Source organism: Monodelphis domestica, chromosome 8 (assembly GCF_027887165.1).
Source record: "Monodelphis domestica isolate mMonDom1 chromosome 8, mMonDom1.pri, whole genome shotgun sequence".
NCBI lineage: Eukaryota > Metazoa > Chordata > Mammalia > Didelphimorphia > Didelphidae > Monodelphis > Monodelphis domestica.
The window spans coordinates 239823849-239848397 of record NC_077234.1 but is presented as its reverse complement, the minus strand read 5'-3'; positions in this window follow the sequence as shown (position 1 = coordinate 239848397).

Here is a 24549-nt window from a genome sequence, read left to right as displayed (position 1 = left end):
TTTTTTAACTGCTTGCCCATATATTCATTGACTATTTGTTGGGTAATGGTTCTTAATGATAAATGTTGGAAGGAATATGGGAAAGTTGGGACACTAATGCACTATTGGTGGAGTTGTGATTTGATCCAACCATTCTGGAGAGCAATTTGGAATTATGCCCTAAGTGCTCTAAAACTGTACATACCCTTTGATCTAGCAGTGTGACTACTAGATCTGTATCCCAAAGAGATTTTAAAAAAGATAAAAGAGTCTATTTGTACAAAAATGTTTATTGTAGCTCTTTTTGTGGTAGAAAAAAGTTGGAAATCAATGGGTTGTCTATTAATTGGGGAATGGTTGAAGAAGTTGTGGTATATGATTGTGTTGTAATACTATTATGCTTTAAGAAATGACAAGCAGAGTGATTTCAGAAAAACCTGGAAAGATTTACATGAACTGAACTGATGCAATGTGAAATGAGCAGAACCAGCAGAACATTGAATGCGGTAACAACAATAATTTTGATGAACAAGTGAATGACCAACTTGTTCTTGGAATTACAGTCATTCAAGACAATCCCAGAGACTCATGATGAAAAATACCATCTGCCTGCAGAGAAAGAGCTGATGGAGTCTGAATATAGACCAAAACATACTTCATTTCACTTTTTGGATTCTTTTTTTTCTTTGAGATCTCTTCCACAACATGACTAATATGAAAAAATGTTTTTTACATAACTGCACAAGTAAAATCTAAAACATATTGCTCACCATCCCAGAGAAGGGGAAGAAATAGAAGAAAGTGAATGAAGGAGGGTGGGAAAGAGGGAGAGAATTTGGAACTCAAAATTTTAAGAAGTGAATGTAAGAAATAAATTTCACGTGTAATTAGGGGAAAATAAAAAAATTGTTAAAAATATTACCCTTGAGATTCTTGACCTTTTGTTCCCCTATATGAATTTCATTATTATTTTTCTAGGACTATAAAATATTCCCCTAGAAATTTGGTACAGCAATGAATAAGTAATTAATTTGAGCAGGATTGTCATTTTTACTATATTTGCTTGTCTTATCTTTTAGTTATTAATGTTTCTCCAATTATTTAGGACTATCTTTATTTCTGCAAAGAGTGTTTTATAGATGAATTTATATAGTTCCTGAATGAATTTTCTTAGATATTCTCCAGAATAACTTATAGTGTCTATAGTTATTTTGAATAGATGTAATTAATATTGCTGCATACTAGCCAATTGCTTTCTTTGTTTATCTCTAATCACTGAACTTTCAGTAGTCCTTGTTGCCCCATAGTCCCATCCCACATCATTAATATTGTTCTAAATGGATATCAGGAGGTTTTGATGTGACTATGTATGTGATGGGGGAAAAGAGGAGCGAGTACTGGAGGCTGGAAGAAAGAAGTGGAACAAAGCCCCAATAGAAGGAAAATGGAACTAGAAGAGGCAGAGGTGGCCAAAAACTTCAGTTGAAGAGCCTAAGACTGTCTCCGTTTACTTGTATAAACAAACAAGACCCAGGGTGGTAGCATAGGATAGTAGAAAATGTTATGGATTTGGATTCAAAGGACTTTTGTTCAGATTATGGTTCTGTTACTTGACCCCTGTGTGAACTCATTTTGGAACTTAATTTTCTCATGTGCAAAATGAATGGACTGGATAAGATCATCTTTAAAGTGTTGATTCTGTTGAAGGCATTTAAGTTTGTAAGAAGGATCACAGAAATAATACTAAATAAGGGCAGATTCATGCCTATGAGAAAGGTGAAACAATGGGAAAACCATTACCAAAAGAAGGGGAAACAATGAAAAAAAAAACAGATCAGAAAGCTTTCTGAGACAGATTTCTTGGGGAAGATGTAACATTTGATAGAGAAACCTCTGGAGAAAAGAATTTTCAATATCTTAGGTTAGAAAATTATAGGAAGGGCTCCAAAAGAGGAATTTATTGATGTTGGCATAGTCTTTCTCCATGTATAGTTCTTGACTCCATTTCCAAGCCTAAAGGCAAGATTCCCCATAGCCCGTTCTCCAATGGGGTGGAGTTTGGTCTATTCTTTAGTAACAGTACTCTAGAATAGCCACCAAGGCTCTCTTCTGTCTACTGGGCTTCCCATGTCATGGTGATTGGGGAAACCCATGTGATTTCCCATTATAATGCAAATATCCTGTGATCCAAGTAAGTCACAATATGGAAACCGTGCAATGTACGCAAACTCAGTCCAACTCACACATGACATAAATGTGCTGCGACCATAATGATATACAATGGAAATGTCAGGTGGTGCCTCCGAAATTAGGGTCTGAAAATAGTGACCTTTGCATTGTGCCCAATTTGTCCTCGGGACAAATTGCATTTTTATTGCATTACATTATATTACATCACTCTGATAATATGAGACTTTTGCTGGGATTTTGAATGCTCACCCTTCATCATTTTAAACATGTATATGTATATTATATATTGCATACAATTTGAGTCTGGGACGATGCTATATAAACAAAATATATTGTGTGAAATTAAACTGAAATATGAGCTAATTCAATAACACATAGAAATACCTCACAAAATGAGAGCTGTGATGTAAAAGAAGATCTATGGATTTTAAAGGAATGATATTTAAAGCAGATCAGGCCCCCATGTTGTCCCTGGAACAAAGAAAACTTCGACCGGCTAGACCACAACGTTCTGGGGAAAAAAAAGAGGAAATTCGCCAGAACAAAACAATGTGTTTTAATGTATGGCAATGTTTTTACCAAACAATGATCGCAGGTTCCCAAAAGCATGTTAGGAAACTGCTTGTGGTTTCTGCAAATAATGAAGGTGTTCTTAGAGGCAGCATTTTCATGGAGGACATTTCTGGAAAAGTGGCAAAAATGATCAGTTTGGCTTTCTTCCCTCGCCTTGAGGGAAATGCTGATAAGGGGGGGAAAGAGGGTGAAAGAGCTCAAGTATTCAAACAAAAATAAGACATAGGATCTATTTCCTCAACTTCTTACTGTGCAGTGAAGTGACAAGGCAGCAGTTTGCGGCAAGATGGCCTGTTTTACAAATATGGAATGGAGCCCATTCAAATGGGTACCCCAGGCATTCTGACCAAGCCAAGGGAAAGGGAAAACAACAACGTGGAAATTAAAATAGCAGCCTTCTCCATACTGTACATCCATCAGGGCCCCTGACATGCTGCAAAAAGGGATGCCAGCCCTGGATGGCATAAATCTCGAGTCTGAAGCCTGCTGTGAGTTCTGTACAAAGCTCGACTTTGCAAGTGTAGGGGGTTTCTTTGTTGGTGACATGCCGTTTAGAGCAGGAGATGGAAATGTACCATTTGGTCTCTGGAAAGGCAGGCCTGCAAAGCAGACGGGTGCCGTGTTCCCGGTCTGCTTTCACAAGATGTTCAAGATCGGCATGTGCTTTGTGCTTCAACACGTAAGTGACATGTAAACAAACCTGTTTGATTTCCAGGAAAAAAGCAATCGCCATTTTAGAAGAATCGTATCTTCTGGGACACAAAAGAATTTATGAAATGAATGAATCCATCTCCTCATCATGCATTTTGTTTTTAAATAAGTTTGTATTGATCTTGACTTTTTTTTTAAATCATCATACTTAACCCTAGTATTCTGCTTTTTCCCTCTCCTAAAGAATCATCACATATAAAAACCCAGTATGTTTCAAGAGAAAAGAAAGAAAAAGATAAGGGGGAAAAATCAGCACAACTGAACTCTGCATTCAAAAAGTCCAAAAATATGGGCAATGTGTAATACCTGTTGACTTTCCACTTCCATGAAAAGATGGATTAGGGGTGTCCTCCCAGGTTTGAGCTTTATAATTTTCTCATATTCTCTATTTTTTAATTCTTACTTTCTGTCTTAGAATCAATACTAAATATTGATTCTAAGTCAGAAGAGCTATAAGAGCTACTAAATATTTGTTCTAAGACAGAAGAGCTAGGTAATTGGGGTTAAGTGACTTGTCCAAGGTCATACAGCTAGGATGTGTCAAGTCAAATTTGAACCCAGGGCCTTCCATCTCTAGGTCTGTCTCTCTATCCATGGAGCCAACTAACTGTCCTTATTTCATTTTTTTCATGTTTATGGTTATCCTTTCCATTTATATTGTTTTATGTTGTTTATATTGTTTCCTTGGTTTTGCCTCCTTCACTTTGAATCAGTTTATATAAATCTATCCATATGTCTCTGTATTTCCCTCTTTTTCTCTCTCTCTTTTTCTTTCTTTCTCTTTCTTTTTTCTTTGTCTTTTTTTCTTTCTCTTTAAGGAGTCTTTTGTTACTGAATCTATACAGTTTGTGTGTGTGTATGTGTGGGTGTTTTGGTAGATCAATTCCTAGATATTTTATGCATTTTGTAGTTATTTGGAATGGGATTCCTCTGTCTACTTTTGTTTTTTGAATTTTGTTATTATTTTTAAAATGCGATTGGTTTTAAAGTTTTACTTTGTAGCTTGCAACTTTACTGAAACTATTAACTATCTTAATTAGTAATTTTTCTGATTTCCTAGAAATTTTCAAGAATATCCTTATCAGTAACAAGGGATCATTTTTATCTCCTCGGTACTTATTTTTATGTCTTTAATTTCTTTCTCTTGTTTTATTGTTGTTGCTAGCATTTCCAGAATTCTATCAAATAAAAGGAGAATGGGCATACTTGCTTTACCCAATGTCTATTGGAAAAGATTCTAGTGTATCCCCATTGCATATGATAGTTTTGGCTTCAGATAAATGCTTTTTATGATGTTGAAACAAGGTCCTTTTATGCCTATACTTTGTAGGGTTTTTATTATAAATGAGTTTTGTACTTTATCAGAGGTTTTTTCTCTATTTATTGAGATATTCATGGGGTTTGGTATGATTTGATCTTAAATATGATTAATTATATTGATTTTTTCCTAACATTGAACCATTTTTACATCCCTGGTATAAATCTGACTTGGTCATAATGAATAATTTCTTAGATAAAATGTTGTAGTCTATATCTATAAACAGAATTACGTTTAACATGTTTGAGTCACCATTTATTAATTATATTGGCCTATAGTTCTCCTTTTGTGTTCTAGCTTTCTCTGGTATAGGTATTAGGGCCATATTTATTTCATAAAAGGATTCTGATAGGGTACTTTCCTTCTCTATTTTTTGAAAATAATTTGTGAAGTGTGGGTACTAATTGTTCTTTTAAAATTTTAATAGAATTCTCCTGTGAATCTATCAGGACCAGGGGTGTTTTCTTTGGTAGTTTCATTATAGTTTGTTCAATTTCCTTTTCTGAGATTATTTAAGCTCTCCACATGGTCTCCTGATAATTTGCTTATTTATTACTTTAAAAAATATTCCTTTATTTCTTTTGTGTTCTGTTTTGTTAGCATATAACATGCATTGCATGATGCAGTCTTTCTTCTTTTTATTTAATCCGGTTTTATCATGATTTATTCTTTCTCATTTGCTATTTTATTGATTTGATTTTTCTGCCTTCTAATTTTTAATGAGATTAGCTAAAGGTCAGTCACTTTTGTTACTTTAAAAAACCTGACTATTAGTTTTAATGATCATTTTATGAGCATTTTTTGGTTTCTAATTGATATATTTCTCCTCTACTTTTAATATCCTTTTGCTTGTTCTTATTTTGGGTTTGCTTATTTATTGGTTTTCTAATTTTTAAGAATACATGTATATATATATATATATATATATATATATATATATTCAGTTCATTAGTCCTCTTTTTAAAATTTACTTTTTGTGTCCCTTTCTATAGAAGTTTTCCTTTACTCAGCTCTCTTCATCATCCTTCGTCTCCTTCTGTCTTAGGCTTTCAAATATAACCCTTTTATTTATTTGGTCTTTTCTATTTTCTGCATTCCTTATGGAGTTAAAACTTCTGCCACTGCCTCATTAGAGATCGACCTATGGACTCCTTTTTTTTTCCTTCATCTCCACTTTCAGAAAAATGCCAATTCTTTCAGATGACAGAGAGGCTATGGCTCTATGGTGAGTCCCCTCCCTCTCCATATTCCTGATTATGCAGACCCTTGTTTATTACTTTTTACTTTTTTGGATGTTTGTTTTTGCTTGGCCACTTTCTTTCCCCATTTGCCTCAAAATCTCTTCCCTGAGTCTATGTTCTCCTATTCCCTGCCTCTAAGAGCCAGTTTCCTCAGGACTTCTAATTTCTAACATCTTTTCAAACACTAAGTTCCCACAGCCAATACACAGTCCATGGGGTCCATTTCCTATCAAAGAATCCCCTTCATCTCTCTTTACTCATAAGAGAATTCATCAGTGAAATCTCCTCCGAACACCAAAACAAAGTCTTCTCTCTCTTTTAGAATTGTTATCTTCTATACCTCTCACACACCACAGGATTTTCTTTTCCTGAGGGACCACAGGGATCATCTTTCCCTCATTACAATTTCTCAGTTTGACCTAGACTCATCACATACTCCCCTCTAACCTTCTCTTCTCCCCCTCCTTCCATGCAATCTCCTTTTTGATAATGTAGTCCCCCCAAATCCGATCTACTTATACATAAAGTTCTGTCCATAATACTCCAGACCTGCCTTTCCACCATTGTGATCACTTGATTTTCACTTTCATCCTTATCACTTGGTGTGCATTTAGAAAGAACTTTCTTACTGGTCTCTCTGCTGTTATTCTGGTGCTGTTTCTGTCCTTGGCTTCTGTATTTGTTTATCTTTCCTGCATTTCTGCTTTCTGGGGTGTTCAAGAAGCAAATGATCTCCTTAGAAATAGTTTTCTCTCTTAGAATGCTCTGAATGCTTTTAATTATTGAATGTTTACCATTTTCCATTCATGACTAAGCTCAGAGTTTGAGGGTAGGTCACCGTAAGCTATATCCTGAGCTTTATTGCTCCTTGAAAGATGTTATTCCAATTCCTCCTGTATTTTCTGCCCGGTGTAGCATAGTCTTGTGCTCTTTGAATTTCCTTTCCTTTGCATATGAAAGTTGTTCTCACGGTCACTTGTAGAATTTGTTGTCTTTGAATTAAATCATCAGATTTAACCACTCTGTGTCCTGGAGTTTGCAGCCTTGAGATTTTTTCTGGAGCTGAGGTATTTCATTTTTTGTACTCATAGTTTTGGGTAGTTTCCACATATTTGCATTTTGGTGTTCAGGTTTCTTGACTTGTGTTCTTCTGGAAGACCTATAATTTCATTGTCTCTGTGCATCTTGTCTTTGAGATCATTAGGTTTCATTTGAATAGAGATCACACTTTCTTTTAATGTTATTGCTTTTTGTTTCTCTTCTAGACTGTACTTTACTTCTGTGTATTTGAATTCCCAGTCAATTATCCTCTCTTTTATTTCTTTGGTGAGATTTACCATCTTAGATTCAAGTTTTCTATTTTGCCCATTATTTCTGCTGTGCAGATCACAAATTTTACGCTCACCATTATAATTTTTCTTTTAAACTGCTCAGAAACAATTCCTGTTCTCAATTCCACAGAGTCCTCTGTCTCATCAAGTATTGAATTATTTTCCTTTGGTTTGTAGTATTTATTCATAAAGGCCTGAATTTGTTTATTAAATATAGAGCCCATAATTTCTTCTGCTGCTAATGCTTTCTTTGTTCATTTATACGCTTTGGTCAAGGTCTTTGAGTTTTCTTCCTCCTGGGATTTTTGGTAATTTTAGTTTTTCCTTTTTCTCCCCCTATTGCTCACTTTCTGACTCCCCTCCTCTCTGATAGTCAGTTCCCTGGAGGATGAATTCTGAATTCTTCCCACCCTGGGCAAATTATGGTCATCAGACTAGATCTCTGCCCCCAAATGATTTTTTTGAGGGACAGAATTGGCCCCAGATGGATGCTGGATCCTTTCCTTAAGGCTTAGTAAAGTGTCCCTCAGCCCTCCATAGCCCCTCTCTACCTCCAACTGCCTTGTGTACTGTTCATTTACTCTATTCTTCAGTTGTCTGGTCAGGCAATTCAGAGCACTACTATGTTGTTGCTATTATAACCTGGGATTGATGTTTGTTCTTTGGCATTTGGACTTCTGAGGCGCTAGGAGGAGAGGAAAGTTGTTGATGTGTGGGACTGAGCTCTAGTTCAAGCAAGAAACACAGCCCTTCCCTTTCCCTGTTCCTCCACTCTTCTGAAGAGACTTTCTGTAGCAGAGCAGGACTGCAGTACTGGTCACTGAGGCCAGCAAACTTCTGCCACCTAGATCTCTATAGCACTGGAAAGAAGGAGAAAGATCAGGATGTTAGGGTACATTTTATTACAAACAGATGGTGAGTGGTGGGGGAAGGAATGCTGAGTGAACTCAAGGTACTTGTTAGTTCATAGTGTAGTTTTTAAAACCTTCTTTTGGGTTCCTGGAGTCCTAGACCATGGAAAGAGATGAAGTTGCTTTGTTTGGGGGACATAATTTCTATTTTGGAGGGATTCAAGAGACCATGAAGATCAGAGAAAATATCTGGCCCTCCATCTTGTGGATCTTCATGGTTTTTAAGGTCACATTTGATCTTTTTTGTGTTCTGGTCTGTGATGGAGACAAATTGAGGCTGCCAATAGAGCTGGGCTACTCTGAGTAGTTCAGGCAATTTTTCCAAGCCTGTTTGGAGGATAATTTTCAAGGAGATCAAGGTGTGGAGAAAGGAGACCAAAGAACAGAGTGTCATGTGGACTGAATATAAGCTTTTTTTCCTGAATGGGTTTTGGAAATGTTTTGCAACATTTAAAGTCATTAGTATTTTTATGGGTACCTATTTATATCTATCTTCTGAGTTTGTGAGTGTTGTTTTTCTACTTTGTAGAGAGATTTTAAGGACCTTTGATCTGTTACAAGATTCTCTTCTTTTCTGCTAATAAGTCTATCCAAGCATAGTCAGAGATTCAAGCAGAATCAAGGTAGAAGAGAGAGCTCTGAGTTAAAAGTAAAATTACCCATGCCTAGAGAAAAGAAAAATTACCACCACCACTACCCCCACCCCTCACCCACCCAAATTAAAATCTAGCAGTGACCTTGGGAGAAATCAAGTAGAGATTTACAGAGAAACTGATTCTATTCTGTGTACCATTTCTTTTCTCTTTCGGTCTGATTTGCATGGAAATCTATGCTGATAAGAAATTAGGTATCTTTGAGGCAGGCAAATTTCCATGCTCATGTTGCCTTGGTCAACTGCCATGGAGGCAAAGTAATGGGCAACAGGCATTTATTAGATGACTATGTTCCAGGCATTGTGCTAAGTGCTGGCTATACAAAAAAGAGGCAAAAAAAAATGTTTCTTGTCCCTGCCTTCAGGGGACTTACATTTTTTTAATTGAAAATTTTTATTTAATTAATTGATTTAGAATATTTTTCCATGGTTACATGATTCATGCCCCCCCCCCCCCCGTAGCCAATAAGTAATTCCACTGGGTTTTACATGTGTCATTGATCAAGACCTATTTCCATCTTATTAATATTTGCATTAGGGTGATCACTTAGACTCTACATCCCTAATCATGTCCCCATTGACCCTTGTGATTGAGCAGTTGTTTTTTTGCTTGTGTTTCTACTCCCACAGTTCTTTCTCTGGATGTGAATAGTGTTCTTTCTCGTAAGTCCCTCAGAATTGCATGAGACTTACTTTTAATGGAGGAATGTAAGAAGAGGGCAAGCAAGATATCTAAGGAGAGACATAGTGTCAAAGTCTGGAAATTCTGAAGCAGAACCAGCGGAGGAATGAAGGTTGGCAAGGCATGGCATCTCACCAAAATAGAGCTTCAGGTGGAACTTACTAATGCAATGCCAAAATAGGCCAGAGAGGATGGCTGGGGTATAGTGGCAAAGTGTGCAAAGTCAGAAACAGAAAAAAGAGGGGACAAGAGAAGGGGCAAGCACTGATGGCTAACAGAGGAAGGGGGGGAGGTTGTTAATGTGTTTGGGACTTGAAGCTACCGTTTTTCACTTTATTTCCTCTGAATTTTTCTCTAGTGTAAGGGATATGTATGGTCTTCTTCAATACGATGAACATGGAAATATATATTATATAATAACACATGTACAACCTACCATCTTGGGGAGAAGGAAGGTGTAGGAGGAAAGGAGAGAATATGGATTGTAATATGTCCGAAAACTACTAAGATTGTATCAATACGTAATCTGAAAAAATATTTAATTGTGTGGATCCCATGCAAACTTTGTGGGCTAAAAAGAATTTCTCCAGGTCTGATTTTTGAAAACTATTTTCAGAGCTGTGACATAAAAAGAATAGATTTTTTTTTAAAGGAGTCTCTAAGAATATCTTACTGCTTAAAAAAAATCATAGAATCCAAGAGCTGGAAGAGAATTTAAAGATCTTGTCCAACCCCTTCATTTTACAGGTTCAGAAAAGTGAACATACTTATTATCAGAGCTGGAACCAGAACTTACCCAGATCTTCTGACTGCCAAGCCTAATACAACGGCTACATTGCCTTCCAAGTAATTAGGATATGTCTGAGCTAGAGGCAAACCATCCCACTTCCTAATTTCTAATACAACCCTCCTTGCTTTCCTTCCTCTACCCCCTCAATTCTAGGCTGAACAGATTGATATAGGACCATCATGATCTTTCAGGATCTCTGTGCTCTTAGGATATAGACCCATCGCCTCCAATTTGAACCCAGAAGTCTGAGCATGTAGAGAGGTAATGCGTCAGAGTGGAGATATTTAGACCAGTGTTCATCCTAAGCCACATATTATCTACTATGGACCTGGTAAGCTTCTGTTAATGTCATGGTAAATTGAGAGTCTGGCCCTTTGTGACTAATTTGGAATGAAAGCAGGAGAGAGTTAATGCTCCATCAGCAGCACTTCCTGATTATAACATTCTCAGAGACTGTTTCCCAGTATGTCTGCATTTTGCAACTTTCAAAGGCAGTACCAGTCATGCTTCCAAAGGGGTCTAGACAAAGAGCTCAAGCTCACATAGAAATGGGGGTCACTAATCCATAGAGAGAGAGATCGGTGCGCCACATAGTAACTTAGTTTTACTCGATTTTTGTTCATTTTGCTCAATATTTCCCAGTTGCATTTTAATTCGGTTTGGGGGAGGAAAAGAGGTAAAGATGAGGCGGATATGAATAAATGCCTCTTTCAAGTATGTTGGTATGAATCATTCATGAAATGATAGAAGGAAGAGTGGACCTCACTGAGTGGCTCCATATTTGTTAGCTCCATGTGGTTAGCTTTAATGGTTAGGAATTTTTTCCCTTAAGCTGAATCTAATTGTTTTTCTTTGCAGGTTTGATTCACTGTCCCTAATTTGCCCTCTGTGGCCAAACAGAACGAATCTAACCCCTCTTTTATGTAAATAATTGAATATGGCTATCATTACCTCCTTGAATCTTATCATCTGGAGGCTAAATATCCCCACTTCCTTCAATTGTTCCTTCAATGACAAGATCTTGATGTCCCTCATCACGGTATGCTCCATCCTTTGGACGCTCTCCAATTTGTCAATTTCCTTCCTAAAATGTGGTGCCCAGAAGAGAACACAATACTTTAGATGTGGCCCAAACAGGGCAGAGGACAGTGGCATCATCACCTCCTCTGTTGTTGATCTCATGCCTGAAGCATTGGATCACCTCAGTTTATTTGGCCATGATATGGGACTGTAAACTCACAGCCTACTATTATCTAGTCATTCTTCTTCCATCTTACTTATGAGGTTGCTTTTTTGGACACCAGTGTAAGACTCTAACTTTCACTGGTCTCCTGTTTCAAGTCTCTCCTCACTCCAAGAGATCCTCCACATGGTCACTAAATGATTTCCCCAAAACACAGGTCCAACCATGTCTTCCTTGCTCTTCTTGCTCTCCAATTCCAATCAGTAAACACCAATACTTCCAGGGACATCTATGTGGCTCAGTGGATAGAATGCCAGATCTAGGAATGGGAGGTCCTCAGTTTGAATCTGGCCTCAGATACTTCCTAACTGTGTGACCTTGGGCAAGTCACTTAACCCCATTGCCTAGCCTTACCAATTTTCTGCCTTGGAACCAGTACTTAGAATTGATTCTAAGACAGAAGATAGGTTTTAAACCTTTTCCTTCTGTCTTAGACTCAATACTAAGTATTACTTCCAAGGTAGAAGATTAATAAAAACAAAACAGTACCAGGGCTTCCCTGATAACACCCAGGACCAAATAAAATTTTTCTGTTTTGCATTTAAAGCTCTTCCCATCCACTCCACTTCTTAGAATTCCTGATTTCCTTCTAAAATTGGAAGATTCGTGCCTTTTTTCCTTGTCCCCTCAGCTGACAGTGTCTTTTCTAACATTACCTTGTGCAAATTCTGTTTTTATTTTTGAAAATTAATTCTCATTTCTTTAGTCACATGTAAAAAAAATTGAAAGTTGTTTTCTTTCTTTTTTATTTATTTTTTACTGGTGTTATATTCTTTTTAAAAACATTTTTCCATGTTTACATGATTCATTTTCTTTCCCTTTCCTCTTCTCTCCTTGCTCCAAGAGCCAACAAGCAATTCCTTGACATTATTTTCTGACATTTTAGGTTTCATATTTTTTCCTTCCTTCTCTCCCCTCCCCAAGGAGGTAAACAGTTTGATATAGTATATAACAGTGCTTTCATGCAATATGTATTTCCATACTGCCCATGCTGTGACCAAAGACACTTATCTCACATACAATAAAACTGTCACAAAGGAAATATGGTAGAAATGACATGCTTTGATCTGCAGCCAGTCTCCAATATTTCCTTCTTTGACTGTGGATATTATTTTCATCACGGGTCCCTTGTGATATCTTGGGAACTTTCTTTGCTGATAATGGTATAGTTCTTCACAATTGATCATTATATAACATTTCCATTACCATATACATTTGTTCTATTAGTTCTGATCATTTTGCTTTGCTTCAGTTGATCTAAGTCTTTTAGGTTTTTCTGAACTCATCTTGTTCATCATTTCCTATGGCAAAATAATATTCTATATACTATAGCCTGTTTAGTCATTCCTCAAGTGATGGACAACCCTTCAGTTTTCTTTTTTCTTCTTTTCTTTTTATTTAGTCAATTTCAAACATTATTCCTTGGTTACAAAAATCATTTTCCATTCCTCCCTCCACTATACCCTCTCCTCCCATAAGCCGACTTGCAATTCCACTGGGTATTGCATGTTTCCTTGTTCAGAACCCATTTCCATGTTGTTGGTATTTGCACTAGGATATTCATTTAGAGTCCACATCCCCAACCACATCCCCTAGACCCATGTATTCAAGCAGTTGTTTTTCTTCCATGTTTTTACTCCCACAGTGTTTCCTCTGAATGTGGATAGTGTTCTTTCTCGCAGGATCCTCCAAGTTGTTCAGGATCACTGCATTGCCACAAATGGAGGAGTCCATTACGTTCGATTGTGCCACAGTGTATCAGTCTCTGTGTACAATGTTCTCCTAGTTCTGCTCCTCTCACTCTGCATCACTTCCTGGAGGTTGTTCCAGTCCCCATGGAATTCTTTCACTTTATTATTCTTTTGAGTACAATAGTATTCCATCACCAACACATACCACAATTTGTTCAGTCATTCCCCAATTGAAGGACATCCCCTCATTTTCCAATTTTTGGCCACCACAAAGAGCGCAGCTATGAATATTTTTGAACATGTCTTTTTCCTTATTATCTCTTTGGGGTACAATCCCAGCAGGGCTATGGCTGGATCAAAGGGCAGACAGTCTTTTAGCGCCCTTTGGGCATAGTTCCAAATTGCCCTCCAGAATGGTTGGATCAATTCACAACTCCACCAGCAATGCATTAATGTCTCAATTTTACCACATCCTCTCCAGCATTCATTACTTTCCATAGCTGTCATGTTAGCCAATCTGCTAGGTGTGAGGTGATATCTCAGAGTTGTTTTTATTTGCATCTCTCTGCTTATAAGAGATTTAGAATACTTTTTCATATGCTTATTAATGGTTTGGATTTCTTTGACTGAGAATTGCCTATTCATGTCTCTTGCCCATTTATCAATTGAAGAATGGCTTGATTTTTCATACAATTGATTTAGCTCTTTGTAAATTTGAGTAATTAAATCTTTGTCAGAGATTTTTGTAATGAAGATTGTTTCCCAGTTTGTCATTTCCCTTCTGATTTTGGTTACATTGGTTTTGTTTGTACAAAAACTTTTTAATTTGATGTAGTCAAAATTATTGATTTTACATTTTGTGACTCTTTCTAGCTCTTGCTTGGTTTTAAAAATCTTTCCCTTCCCAAAGATCTGACATGTATACTATTCTGTGTTCACCTAATTTGCTTATAGTTTCCTTCCTTATATTCAGGTCATTCACCCATTTTGAGTTTATCTTGGTGTAGGGTATGAGGTGTTGATCCAAACCTAATCTCTCCAACACTGTCTTCCAATTTTCCCAGCAGTTTTTATCAAATAGTGGATTTTTGTCCCACAAGCTGGGCTTGTCATAGTCTGTCTTGCTGAGGTCACTCACCCCAAGACTATTCCACTGATCCTCCATTCTGTCTCTTAGCCAGTACCAAATTGTCTTGATAACCATTGCTTTATTTCAGATCTGAGACTGCAAGTCCTCCTTCCTTTGCATTTTTTTTTTCATGACTTCCCTGGATATCCTTGATCTTTTATTCTTCCAAATGAACATTGTTATGGGTTTTTCTAATTCAGTAAAAAAGTTTTTTGGAACTTCGATGGGTATGGTACTAAATAAATAGATAAGTTTGGGTAGGATGGTCATTTTTATTATGTTAGCTTGTCCAACCCATGAGCAGTTAATGTTTTTCCAATTGCTCAGATCTAGTTTTAATTGTGTAGACAGTGTTTTGTAGTTGTGTTCATATAGTTCCTGTGTTTGTCTCAGCAGATAGATTCCTAAGTATTTTCTATTGTCTAGGGTGATTTTGAATGGAATTTCTCTTTCTAATTCTTGCTGCTGTGATGTGTTGGATATATATAGAAATGCTGATAGCTTATGTGGGTTTATTTTGTATGCTGCAACTTTGCTAAAGTTGTTGATTATTTTGACTAGCTTTTTAGTTGATTCTCCAGGATTCTTTAAGTAGACCATCATATCATCTGCAAAGAGTGATAGCTTGGTCTCCTCATTGCCAATTTTAATACCTTCAATTTCTTTTTTTTCTCTAATTGATACTACTAGTGTTTCTAGTACAACGTTAAATAATAGAGGTGATAATGGGCATCCTTGTTTCACTCCTGATCTTATTGGGAATACATCTAGTTTATCACCATTGCAGATGATGTTGGCTGATGGTTTTAGATAAATGCTGTTTATTATTTTTAAGAAAGACCCTTCTATTCCTATACTTTCTAGTTTTCTCAATAGGAATGAGTGTTGTATTTTGTCAAAGGCTTTTTCTACGTCTGTTGAGATAATCATGTGGTTTTTGTTGGTTTGCTTGTTGATATGGTCAGTTATATGGATGGTTTTCCTAATATTGAACCATCCTTGCATTCCTGATATAAATCCTACCTGATCATAGTGAATAACCCTACTGATCACTTGCTGGAGTCTTTTTGCTAATGTCCTATTTAAGATTTTTTCATCTATTTTCATTAAGATTGGTCTGTAGCTTTCTTTCTCCATTTTTGTCCTACCTGCCTTTGGAATCAGTACCATATTTGTGACTTAAAAGGAATTTCGTAAAACTCCCTCTTTGCTTATTATGTTGAATAGTTTGTATACTATTGGGATTAGCTGTTCTTTGAATGTCTGATAGAATTCACTTGTGAATCCATCAGGCCCTGGGGATTTTTTCTTAGGGAGTTCTTTGATGGCTTGTTCAGTTTCTTTTTTTCTGATATAGGATTATTTAAGAATTCTATTTCTTCTTCTGTTAATCTAGACAATTTTTATTTTTGTAAATATTCATCCATATCACCTAGATTGGCATATTTATTATCATATAATTGGGCAAAATAGTTTTTAAGGATTGCCTTAATTTCCTCTTCTTTGGAGGTGAGGTCTCCCTTTTCATCTATGATACTGTTAATTTGGTTTTCTTCTTTCCTTTTTTTATTAGATTGACCAGTACTTTGTCTCTTTTGTTTGTTTTTTCAAAATACCATCTTCTAGTCTTATTTATTAGTTCAATGGTTCTGTCACTTTCAATTTTGTTGATTTCTCCCTTAATTTTTAGGAGCTCTAATTTGGTTTTCTTCTGGGGGGTTTTAATTTGTTCACTTTCAAATTTTTGATTTGCATGTCCAATTCATTAACCTCTGCCCTCCCTAATTTGTTAATATATAAACTCAAGGATATAAAATTTCCCCTGAATACTGCTTTGGCTGCATCCCATAAAGTTTGAAAGGATGTTTCATCATTGTCATTTTCCTCAATGAAATTATTAATTATTTCTATGATTTCTTCTCTGACTAACCGATTTTGGAGTATCATATTATTTGATTTCCAATTAATTTTTTATTTGGCTCTCCATGTACCCTTATTGATCGTTATTTTTATTGCCTTATGATCTGAAAAGGTTGCATTTATTATTTCTGCTTTTTTGCATTTGTATGCCATATTTTTATGACCTCGTATATGGTCAATCTTTGCAAATGTACCATGTGCTGCTGAAAAGAAGGTGTATTCCTTTTTGTCCCTATTTATTTTTCTCCATATATCTATTAACTCTAATTTTTCTAAGATTTCATCACCTCTTTTACTTCTTTCTTATTTATTTATTTATTTGATTTATCTAAATTTGATAGTGGTAGGTTCAGGTCTCCCATTAGTATAGTTTTACTATCTATTTCTTCCTTCAATTCTCCTAGTTTCTCCATTAGAAATTTGGGTGCTATACCATTTGGTGCATACATGTTGATTAGTAATATTTCCTCATTGTCTATACTCCCTTTAATCAGGATGTATTTGCCTTCCTTATCCCTTTTAATCAGGTCTATTTTTACTTTGGCTTTGTCAGATATCATAATTGCAACTCCTGCCTTCTTTCTATCAGTTGAGGCCCAATAGGTCTTGCTCCAACCTTTAATTCTGAGCTTGTGAATGTCTATGTACCTCAGGTGTATTTCTTAAAGACAACATATGGTAGGATTTTGGATTCTAATCCACTCTCCTATTTGTCTACGTTTTATGGGTGAGTTCATTCCATTTACATTCAAAGTTATGATTGTCACTCGTGAATTCCCTAGCATTTTGATTTCCTCTCCTAATTCTGTCCTTTCTTCTTTTGCTATAACCTTTTAAACCAGTGGTTTACTTTTAATCAATCCCCTTAATCCCCTCCCTTGATATGCTTCCCTTTCTAGTCCTTCCCTTTTTGTTTCTTTCTTTTTTTTAGGATCTGTTAATTTCCCTCTCCCCTCTCCTACCCTCCCTTTTTGTACTCCCTCCCTCCTACCCCCTTAGTTTGCCCTTCTCCCTTACCCTATAGGATAAGATAGAATTCAGGATTCCAATGGATCTAGATGCTCTTCCCTCTCAGAGTTGATTTCACTGAGAGTTAGGTTTAAGTATTACCTATTAGCACTCTCTTTCTTTCCTCCTTATAAGAGTATTTTCCCCTCCCCTTCCAATGTGTATCTTTGTTTGAAAATGATTATTCTATTTATTTTATTTCTATTTCTTCAAGTATCTCTTGGTACCATCATTGATTCCTCCCACCCCCACCTTTTTTTTGTACATATCATCTTCTGGCCCTTAATGCTCCTATCCTTCCCTATGAGTGATTCTTCTAGTTACTATAATTATGAATACAAATTTTGAGCTTTGCAAATAACATTTTCCCCATATGTTAATATATATAATTTGATCTAATTGTAGCCCTTAAAGAAGAGAGTTTGAATAAAGAAAAACAAAAACATTTTTCTCCTTTTCCCTTTCTTTCATATTTACTTTTTCATGTTTTTCTTGCTCTTTGTGTTTGGATATTAAATTTTCCCCTGAGTTCTGGTCTTTTCTTTACAAACACTTGGAAATCTTCTATTTTGTTGAATGCCCATACTTTCCCCTAGAAGTATATAGTCAGTTTTGATGGATAGGTGATTCTTGTTTGAAGACCCAGTTCTCTTGCCTTTCTGAATATCGTGTTCCAGGCCTTGAGTTCCTTTAGTGTGGAAACTACCAGGTCTTGTGTGATCCTGATTGGTGCTCCTTGGTATTTGAATTGTCTCTTTTTGGCTTCCTGTAGGATTTTCTCCTTAGCTTGAAAGCTTTGGAATTTGGCAATTACATTCCTGGGAGTTGTCTTTTGGGGATTTAGTGTAGAGGGTGTTCTATGAACTCTTTCAATGACTATTTTGCCCCCTTGTTCTAGAACATCAGGGCAGTTTTCTTGGATGATTTCTTGTATTATGATGTCAAGATTTCTGTTTATTTCTGGTTTTTCAGGTAGACCAATGATTCTCAGATTGTCTTTCCTTCCTCTGTTTTCCTGATCTGTCACCTTGTCAGTGAGATATATTATGTTTTCTTCTAATTGTCAATCTTTTGACTTTGCTTCATTAATTCTTGCTGTTTTGCAAGATCATTGTCTTCCAGTTGCCTAATTCTGGTCTTTAAAGTCTGGTTTTTCTTTTCAGTTTGGTCTATCCTGCTTTTTTGAGGCTTCCAGATGTTTCTCCAATTGGGAGTTCTTGTCCCTCAGATTGTTGTATTCTCTTTGCATTATTTCCCATTTTTCATGCCATAAGACTTCCATCTTTTTGATTACCTCCAATTTACATTCTTCAAGAGCTTGTGGACAATTTCCATTCCTTTTGGAAGGTTTTGGAACATTTATTTGGGTTTCCTCTTCTGCTATTTCCTCTGTAGTCTGTATTTTTCCTCCATAAAAATTTTCCAAAATCAACCCCTTCTTCTTGCTTTTCTTGGTTTTGGGAAGTTGTTCCTGGACACTCTTTGCCATCTCTATGGTTTTTCCTTCCCTTTCCAGGCAGAAATCTGAGTGAGGAGGGCTGGCTCTCTGTGTATGGATCTAATGAGCAAGGCTTTTGCCTGGGGCAAGCTCTCAATTCTCTGCAGCTGTGCTACCTTCCCGGGGGCACCCAAGGTCTGCGCTCCCCTGCCTGCCGGCGTTTTGGGTGTTACTTCTTTCAGGGGTAAGTCCTTGGTGGTCTTAGTCAGCTCCCAAGACCTATAGGTGCCCCTTGCTCACTCCAAGGGTGCCCTTTGCACACTTGTTGATTATGGTGCGCTGGTTCTGAGTGCCCAAGATCTGAGATCCCTTGCCTGCCTGCCAGGGTTTCAGGTGTTATTGCTCTCAGGAGCTCTCAGGACCTAGAGCTGCTCCTTGCTCACTCCAGGGGAGCCCCTTGCTCACTCATTGATTCTGGGGCACTCTGAGTTTAACTCTGGCTCTGTAGGTGTGGTGAGGTAGGTCTGCTCAAGTTTGGGTGGGAGCTTTTTCACTCCCTTATAGTGTGGAAATGCCCAAATCCCACATACCTTCAATGCTGCGCCCTACTGTAGAGTCCCTCCATTCTTATGAGGATTTTTTTGGGGTCTTTTGAGGTCATCTATATTGTTGGGTCTGAGGAAGGGAAGCGAGCCACGTCTAATCTGCCACCATGCTTACCTGGATGTCTCCAAAAGCTGTCTGTAGTATCTTAGCAAAGTTCCTGGCATAACAACCCTTCAGTTTTCAATTCTTTGTGACTTAACTCAACTAACTGTTAAAAATATAGAACAGAACAGACCAAGGAATAAAGCGTAAAGTGCTTGACTATAAATCATCTACCGTATTGCAATCAAGTCACTAATTATGAGATATTATTAATTTTGAGCCACTTATACACAGATTTGAAATTCTTTGAGCATAATTCCCGATTGTTTTCCAAATGATGGGATCAGTTTACAGTTTCACCAATGGCATATTATTGTGTTATCATTTAGTCCACATCCTTCCATCTTGTCTACTGAGGTTACAAGAGAGATTTTGTGAAATCCTTTGGCCAAAATCCACATTACTCATGTTTATCAAATTCCTTTGATACAACAGCAATTTCACCAATCCATCCTCATGACTCCTAGGTTTTGCCATTTTACCATAGTCCTATCATTAGGGTCTTTGGGCCCTTTGATCTAACCTATAACTCTCTTACATATTTTGTTTTCCTCAAGTGGAGCATGATCTTGAGATCAAGACCTTCAATGCTTGGCAATTAGCAAATATTTAATAAATGCTTTTCATTCACAAATTCCTTCCATAACAGCTCTATCTATCCAATGGTGTGTGGTAAATATTTAACAATTGGCTCTCCAAAACCCCTCCCCACAAAACAACAAGGTATATAATGTACCTTTAATTTTGTTCTACATTAGTATAATTTTTCTATTTGTTTCTTGGGTCTAGAAATCAACTAAACAATAGCTCAAACCCTGATTTGTAGCATTGGCCAATTTCCAAAGTGTAAATGCTCACACTGAAAATTTAGCAATCTGTTCTTTTAATCTTGTAGAAGTTGGCTCCAGTACACTCCTGCATCTATCCTCCCCTCTCTGCTCCCATTACTACAATCCTAGTAACTAGTATTAATGACTACCTAACTTGGACTATTGTGACAACCTCCAATGAGGTCTTTTTGCCTATAACCTTTCCCCCGCCTCTAATCCATCCCTCATACCATTTACTTCTCCACAGATCTGGTCATGATGCATTTCTGCTCAAACATCTTTACTGACTCTTGTTTCTAAAATAAAGCATTTGTTTGGCATTCATGATTTTGACAATCTAGAGTCACTCAAGTCAAACTAGTCTACTATTTGCCCTCCATAAATTCTCTATGCTTTCTATCTTTGCTCATAACATCCTCTCTCCCTGAAGTTCTCTCTTTCTTTTTATCTGTTGAATTCCTCAATTAAACTCAAATTCCTTGATTTCCATTCTTGGTGGTGATCTGTCTCTGTGGGCTTCACATAACAGTTTTTCTTAAGGCTGTTATCATGAAATATTGTATATTCTATCTGTGATATATGTCTTGGCCGCCTAGTAGATAATAAATTCCATGTGGGTGGGTTACCCCATCCTATCTAAACATTGTCTCCCTAGTGGAGAGCTTCATAGACAGTGGGCATTTAACAAGTATTTACTGGTGGAGAGATCTATTTTGATCATATTACTTTCTTGATCTCCTTTCCTAATTGGAGGTCTTGGTGCTTCCATTTATCCTTATCTGACAGTAACTTTATTCCTTGTTCATTTTCACAGTCCCTGTGTAGGCCTTCTTCAGTGTCATTCTGCATTTCTTGAGGTATGGTGACCACAACCACACAGATTATTTCTGTATGTTGAGGTATCATCTATTTTGTTTCTAATGACCTAAACTGTAATTCCAGGAAATCAATTAAGGGCCTCTGCTATATTTTATACATTCGGTGTGCTAAAAAATGGATGGAGAGTCAGCCTCAGAATCAGGAAGACTAGTTCAAACTTACCTTTGACACATACTGGCCTGTGTGGACCTATCCAAAATATTTAACTTCTTAGTGTCTCAAACAACTTGTCCAAGACTATAAGTTGTGAAAGAGGTGCCAATTTGCTTTGTTAGAGAAGATGAGATCATGTCTAGTTCCCCCCTTAGATTTCTGTCCCCACCAATGGTCCCAAACTTGAACTCTCAAAATACTTTATAAAATGGTGGGCTCCTTTTTTCCCTTTGGTGAAAGGAAAGCTGTGTTTCCTGGGCATGGTGAAAAGGAGATCCCATTCCTCTCTTCTTCCAGCTTCTTCTTTTCCCCTAGACATAGGGCTAGGGGAAGAAAAGAATAAATAAATCAGCTAGATAGCTCTCATTAATGTCACGGTAAATTATGTTCCTCGGAGGTTCTTCATTCTTGCTAGTGTCAGGCAGTCCAATATAAGAAATTTTCCTTTCCCTCTTCCTGATGTTAACCCTTTTTCTTTGCCATCACACATGACCTATACATAATTTTTGTACGCAAGTTGCACTGGCAGATAGAGGGTATACCTTAGCAAATCACCAGCATCACTATAAAACCTTAAATGAGACTTAGGTAATAAGAACTCTCCAATGTTTAGTCCTTTACAAAGCTCTTTCTGTACAACAATCTGATGAGAGAAGCAGCTAGATAGTTCAGAGGATAGAGTGCTGGACCTGGAAACAGGAAGTCCTGGGTTCAAATTCAGCCTCAGATACTCAGATACTAGTGGTGTGAATCTGGGCAAGTTGCTTAGCTTCCATGAGTTTCCTTCCATATCTGTAGAATAGGGATAATAATAGCATCTAGCTTTCTGGATTGTTGGGGGGGGGGGGGGGAAGGAATAATAAGAGATGGTACCAGTAAAACACTTTAAAGACCTCAAAACATTTTGTACATGCTAACTATTATTATTAAGGAGGGAGCATAAATACTTATTTTACAGATACAGAAACTGAGGCACAGTGGAGCTATTCAAAGACTTGCTTAAAGGAAATGTTAGAAATGATATTCAAACTCAAGGCTTTTGAATACAAGACTGGAAAACTCTTTTACTCCTTAATGCTTCTACCACACCTGAGTTTGGAGAAAGCCAACATGCTATTCATACTTGTGTATATAAGGTTCAGAGTGAGAGTGACATATCAAGAACTAATTTTGTTTTACTTTTTCTGCTTTTTCCTTTTGATTTTTATAAATACTGGCAAGAAAATACACGAAAATACAAGAAAATATTTGTGTATACATATTGCTATCTATTTCACTCTCTCTACATAGTATAGCTATATGTCAAGTTCTTTTCCAGTAATACATATCATAGCTATTTGTATTTGCCTATTATCCTTTTACTGGACTGTAAGCTCCATGAGGGTGGAGATGATTTCTCTTCTTAAAAAATTTAAAAACTTAAAATTTTTACTCTTATTTATGTATGTTTTTGCTATTTCTCTTCTGAACTTTGCTTCTTTCCCTGAACACGGAGAGGGTTCTGCATATACCTGATTGGGTGGTGATTGTTTCCTACTTAAGGAGAACCAAAATGACATCACTGGCGAAATTTCTTGGCTTGCATGTGAGTTGGATTTCAGCGGGGTAGGTAGAGATGCACACGATTTTTAGCCTCACTCTCTCTTCCAAAGTCATTGAAGTCCAGTGGCAAGACAAAAAGTCAAGATGACTGCTGGAGATGCAGTGGATGACCTTGGCGTCTTCAATGTTTAAGCAAGCTCTAGGTGTTCCACAGTACCTGTTTCTACTGCTTCCATGGTGGTTGAAAGAAATCATTCTCATCTGCCCCTTCTGCTAGGGGTACACAGACACTCTCCACCCCTAATTCACTGATGGATTTGAGGGCCATCAGTGACCCTCAACCTGGGTTAGCTTGCTTGCAAGATAGCTCACCAGGCTGTGACCACTGAGCATGCTGGAGTTTCTTGGAATTACAAGCGAGGGCTGGATGGCAGGTGAACACTAATGGTGGATGAGCAGCCTTGAAAGGGACCTGGCAAGCCCTCACACAAGAGGTACTAGCCTTCACTGAACACTCGATACACCCCTCTGCATGCAATAGTCACTTATAAATGGTCATTGAAGTCATTAAAAAATCTGGGTGGACAGAGATGGAAGTAGAGGCTAGTTAATCAGAAATAAACTCAAGGGGGCAGCTGGGTAGCTCAGTGGATTGAGAGCCAGTCCTAGAGACGGGAGGTCCTAGGTTCAAATCTGGCCTCAGCCACTTCCCAGCTATGTGACCCTGGGCAAGTCACTTGACCTCTATTGCCTAGCCCTTACCACTCTTCTGCCTTGGAGCCAATACACAGTATTGACTCCAAGACGGAAGGTAAGGGTTTAAAAAAAAAAAAGAAATAAACTCAAAATTAAAGAAATCACAGTGAATTGATGGATGCTGAATAACAGGGCCTGTTGGCTATATTCAAAGCAAGACAAGATATAGATAAGTCCCCCAGGCAGAGAAGTATGAGAATTTGTCCACCTCTTCTCAATGGGACTTATCTTTCCACTGAAGTTGACTGATCTTTGAAAAAGGAAACATCCATTATCCTGGCCTGTATCAGGAATAAATGAGGGGGCGATGCATCTCAGAGTGCCTTCCTCTGGAGAACTCAGGTCTGACTATTCTCCTGGTGCTCTTTCGAGGAATGTCTGGGCTGTAGCTTCCAAACAAAGTGACACTGTTCAGGGACCAAAAGGAGTCATCCCTGGGATAGAATTTTAGTCAATCAATGTGCTAACAAAACTATGTCTTCCATGATCCTTGGCAGTTCTCCTTCACCTAACTGATGCTTTATCATTCTCAAAGCCTTGCATCACTGCCTACTTAATTAAATACCAACCATTAGCTCTTCTCTGCTGCACCTGCATTCATTATACCAATTGATATGTCTTAGAAATGCAGACTATCGGTTCACCTTTGGGTGCCACTAGTCATGTCTGCACTCGTCGAGGACACCAGAATTGATCCCAGAGTCAGAATTGGGCTGCTTTTCAGTTGCACCTAGATTTTATTTAGCAAGGCTGGGTTAGAGCCTTGTGAGTCTCAGTAGCAGCTCAAGTATTTTTATAGAAGAACAGGAGATGTATGCTGCAGGATTAGAGGCGTAAAGGGAGAAAGGACCTTCGGGGTTACCTCATTTGATCT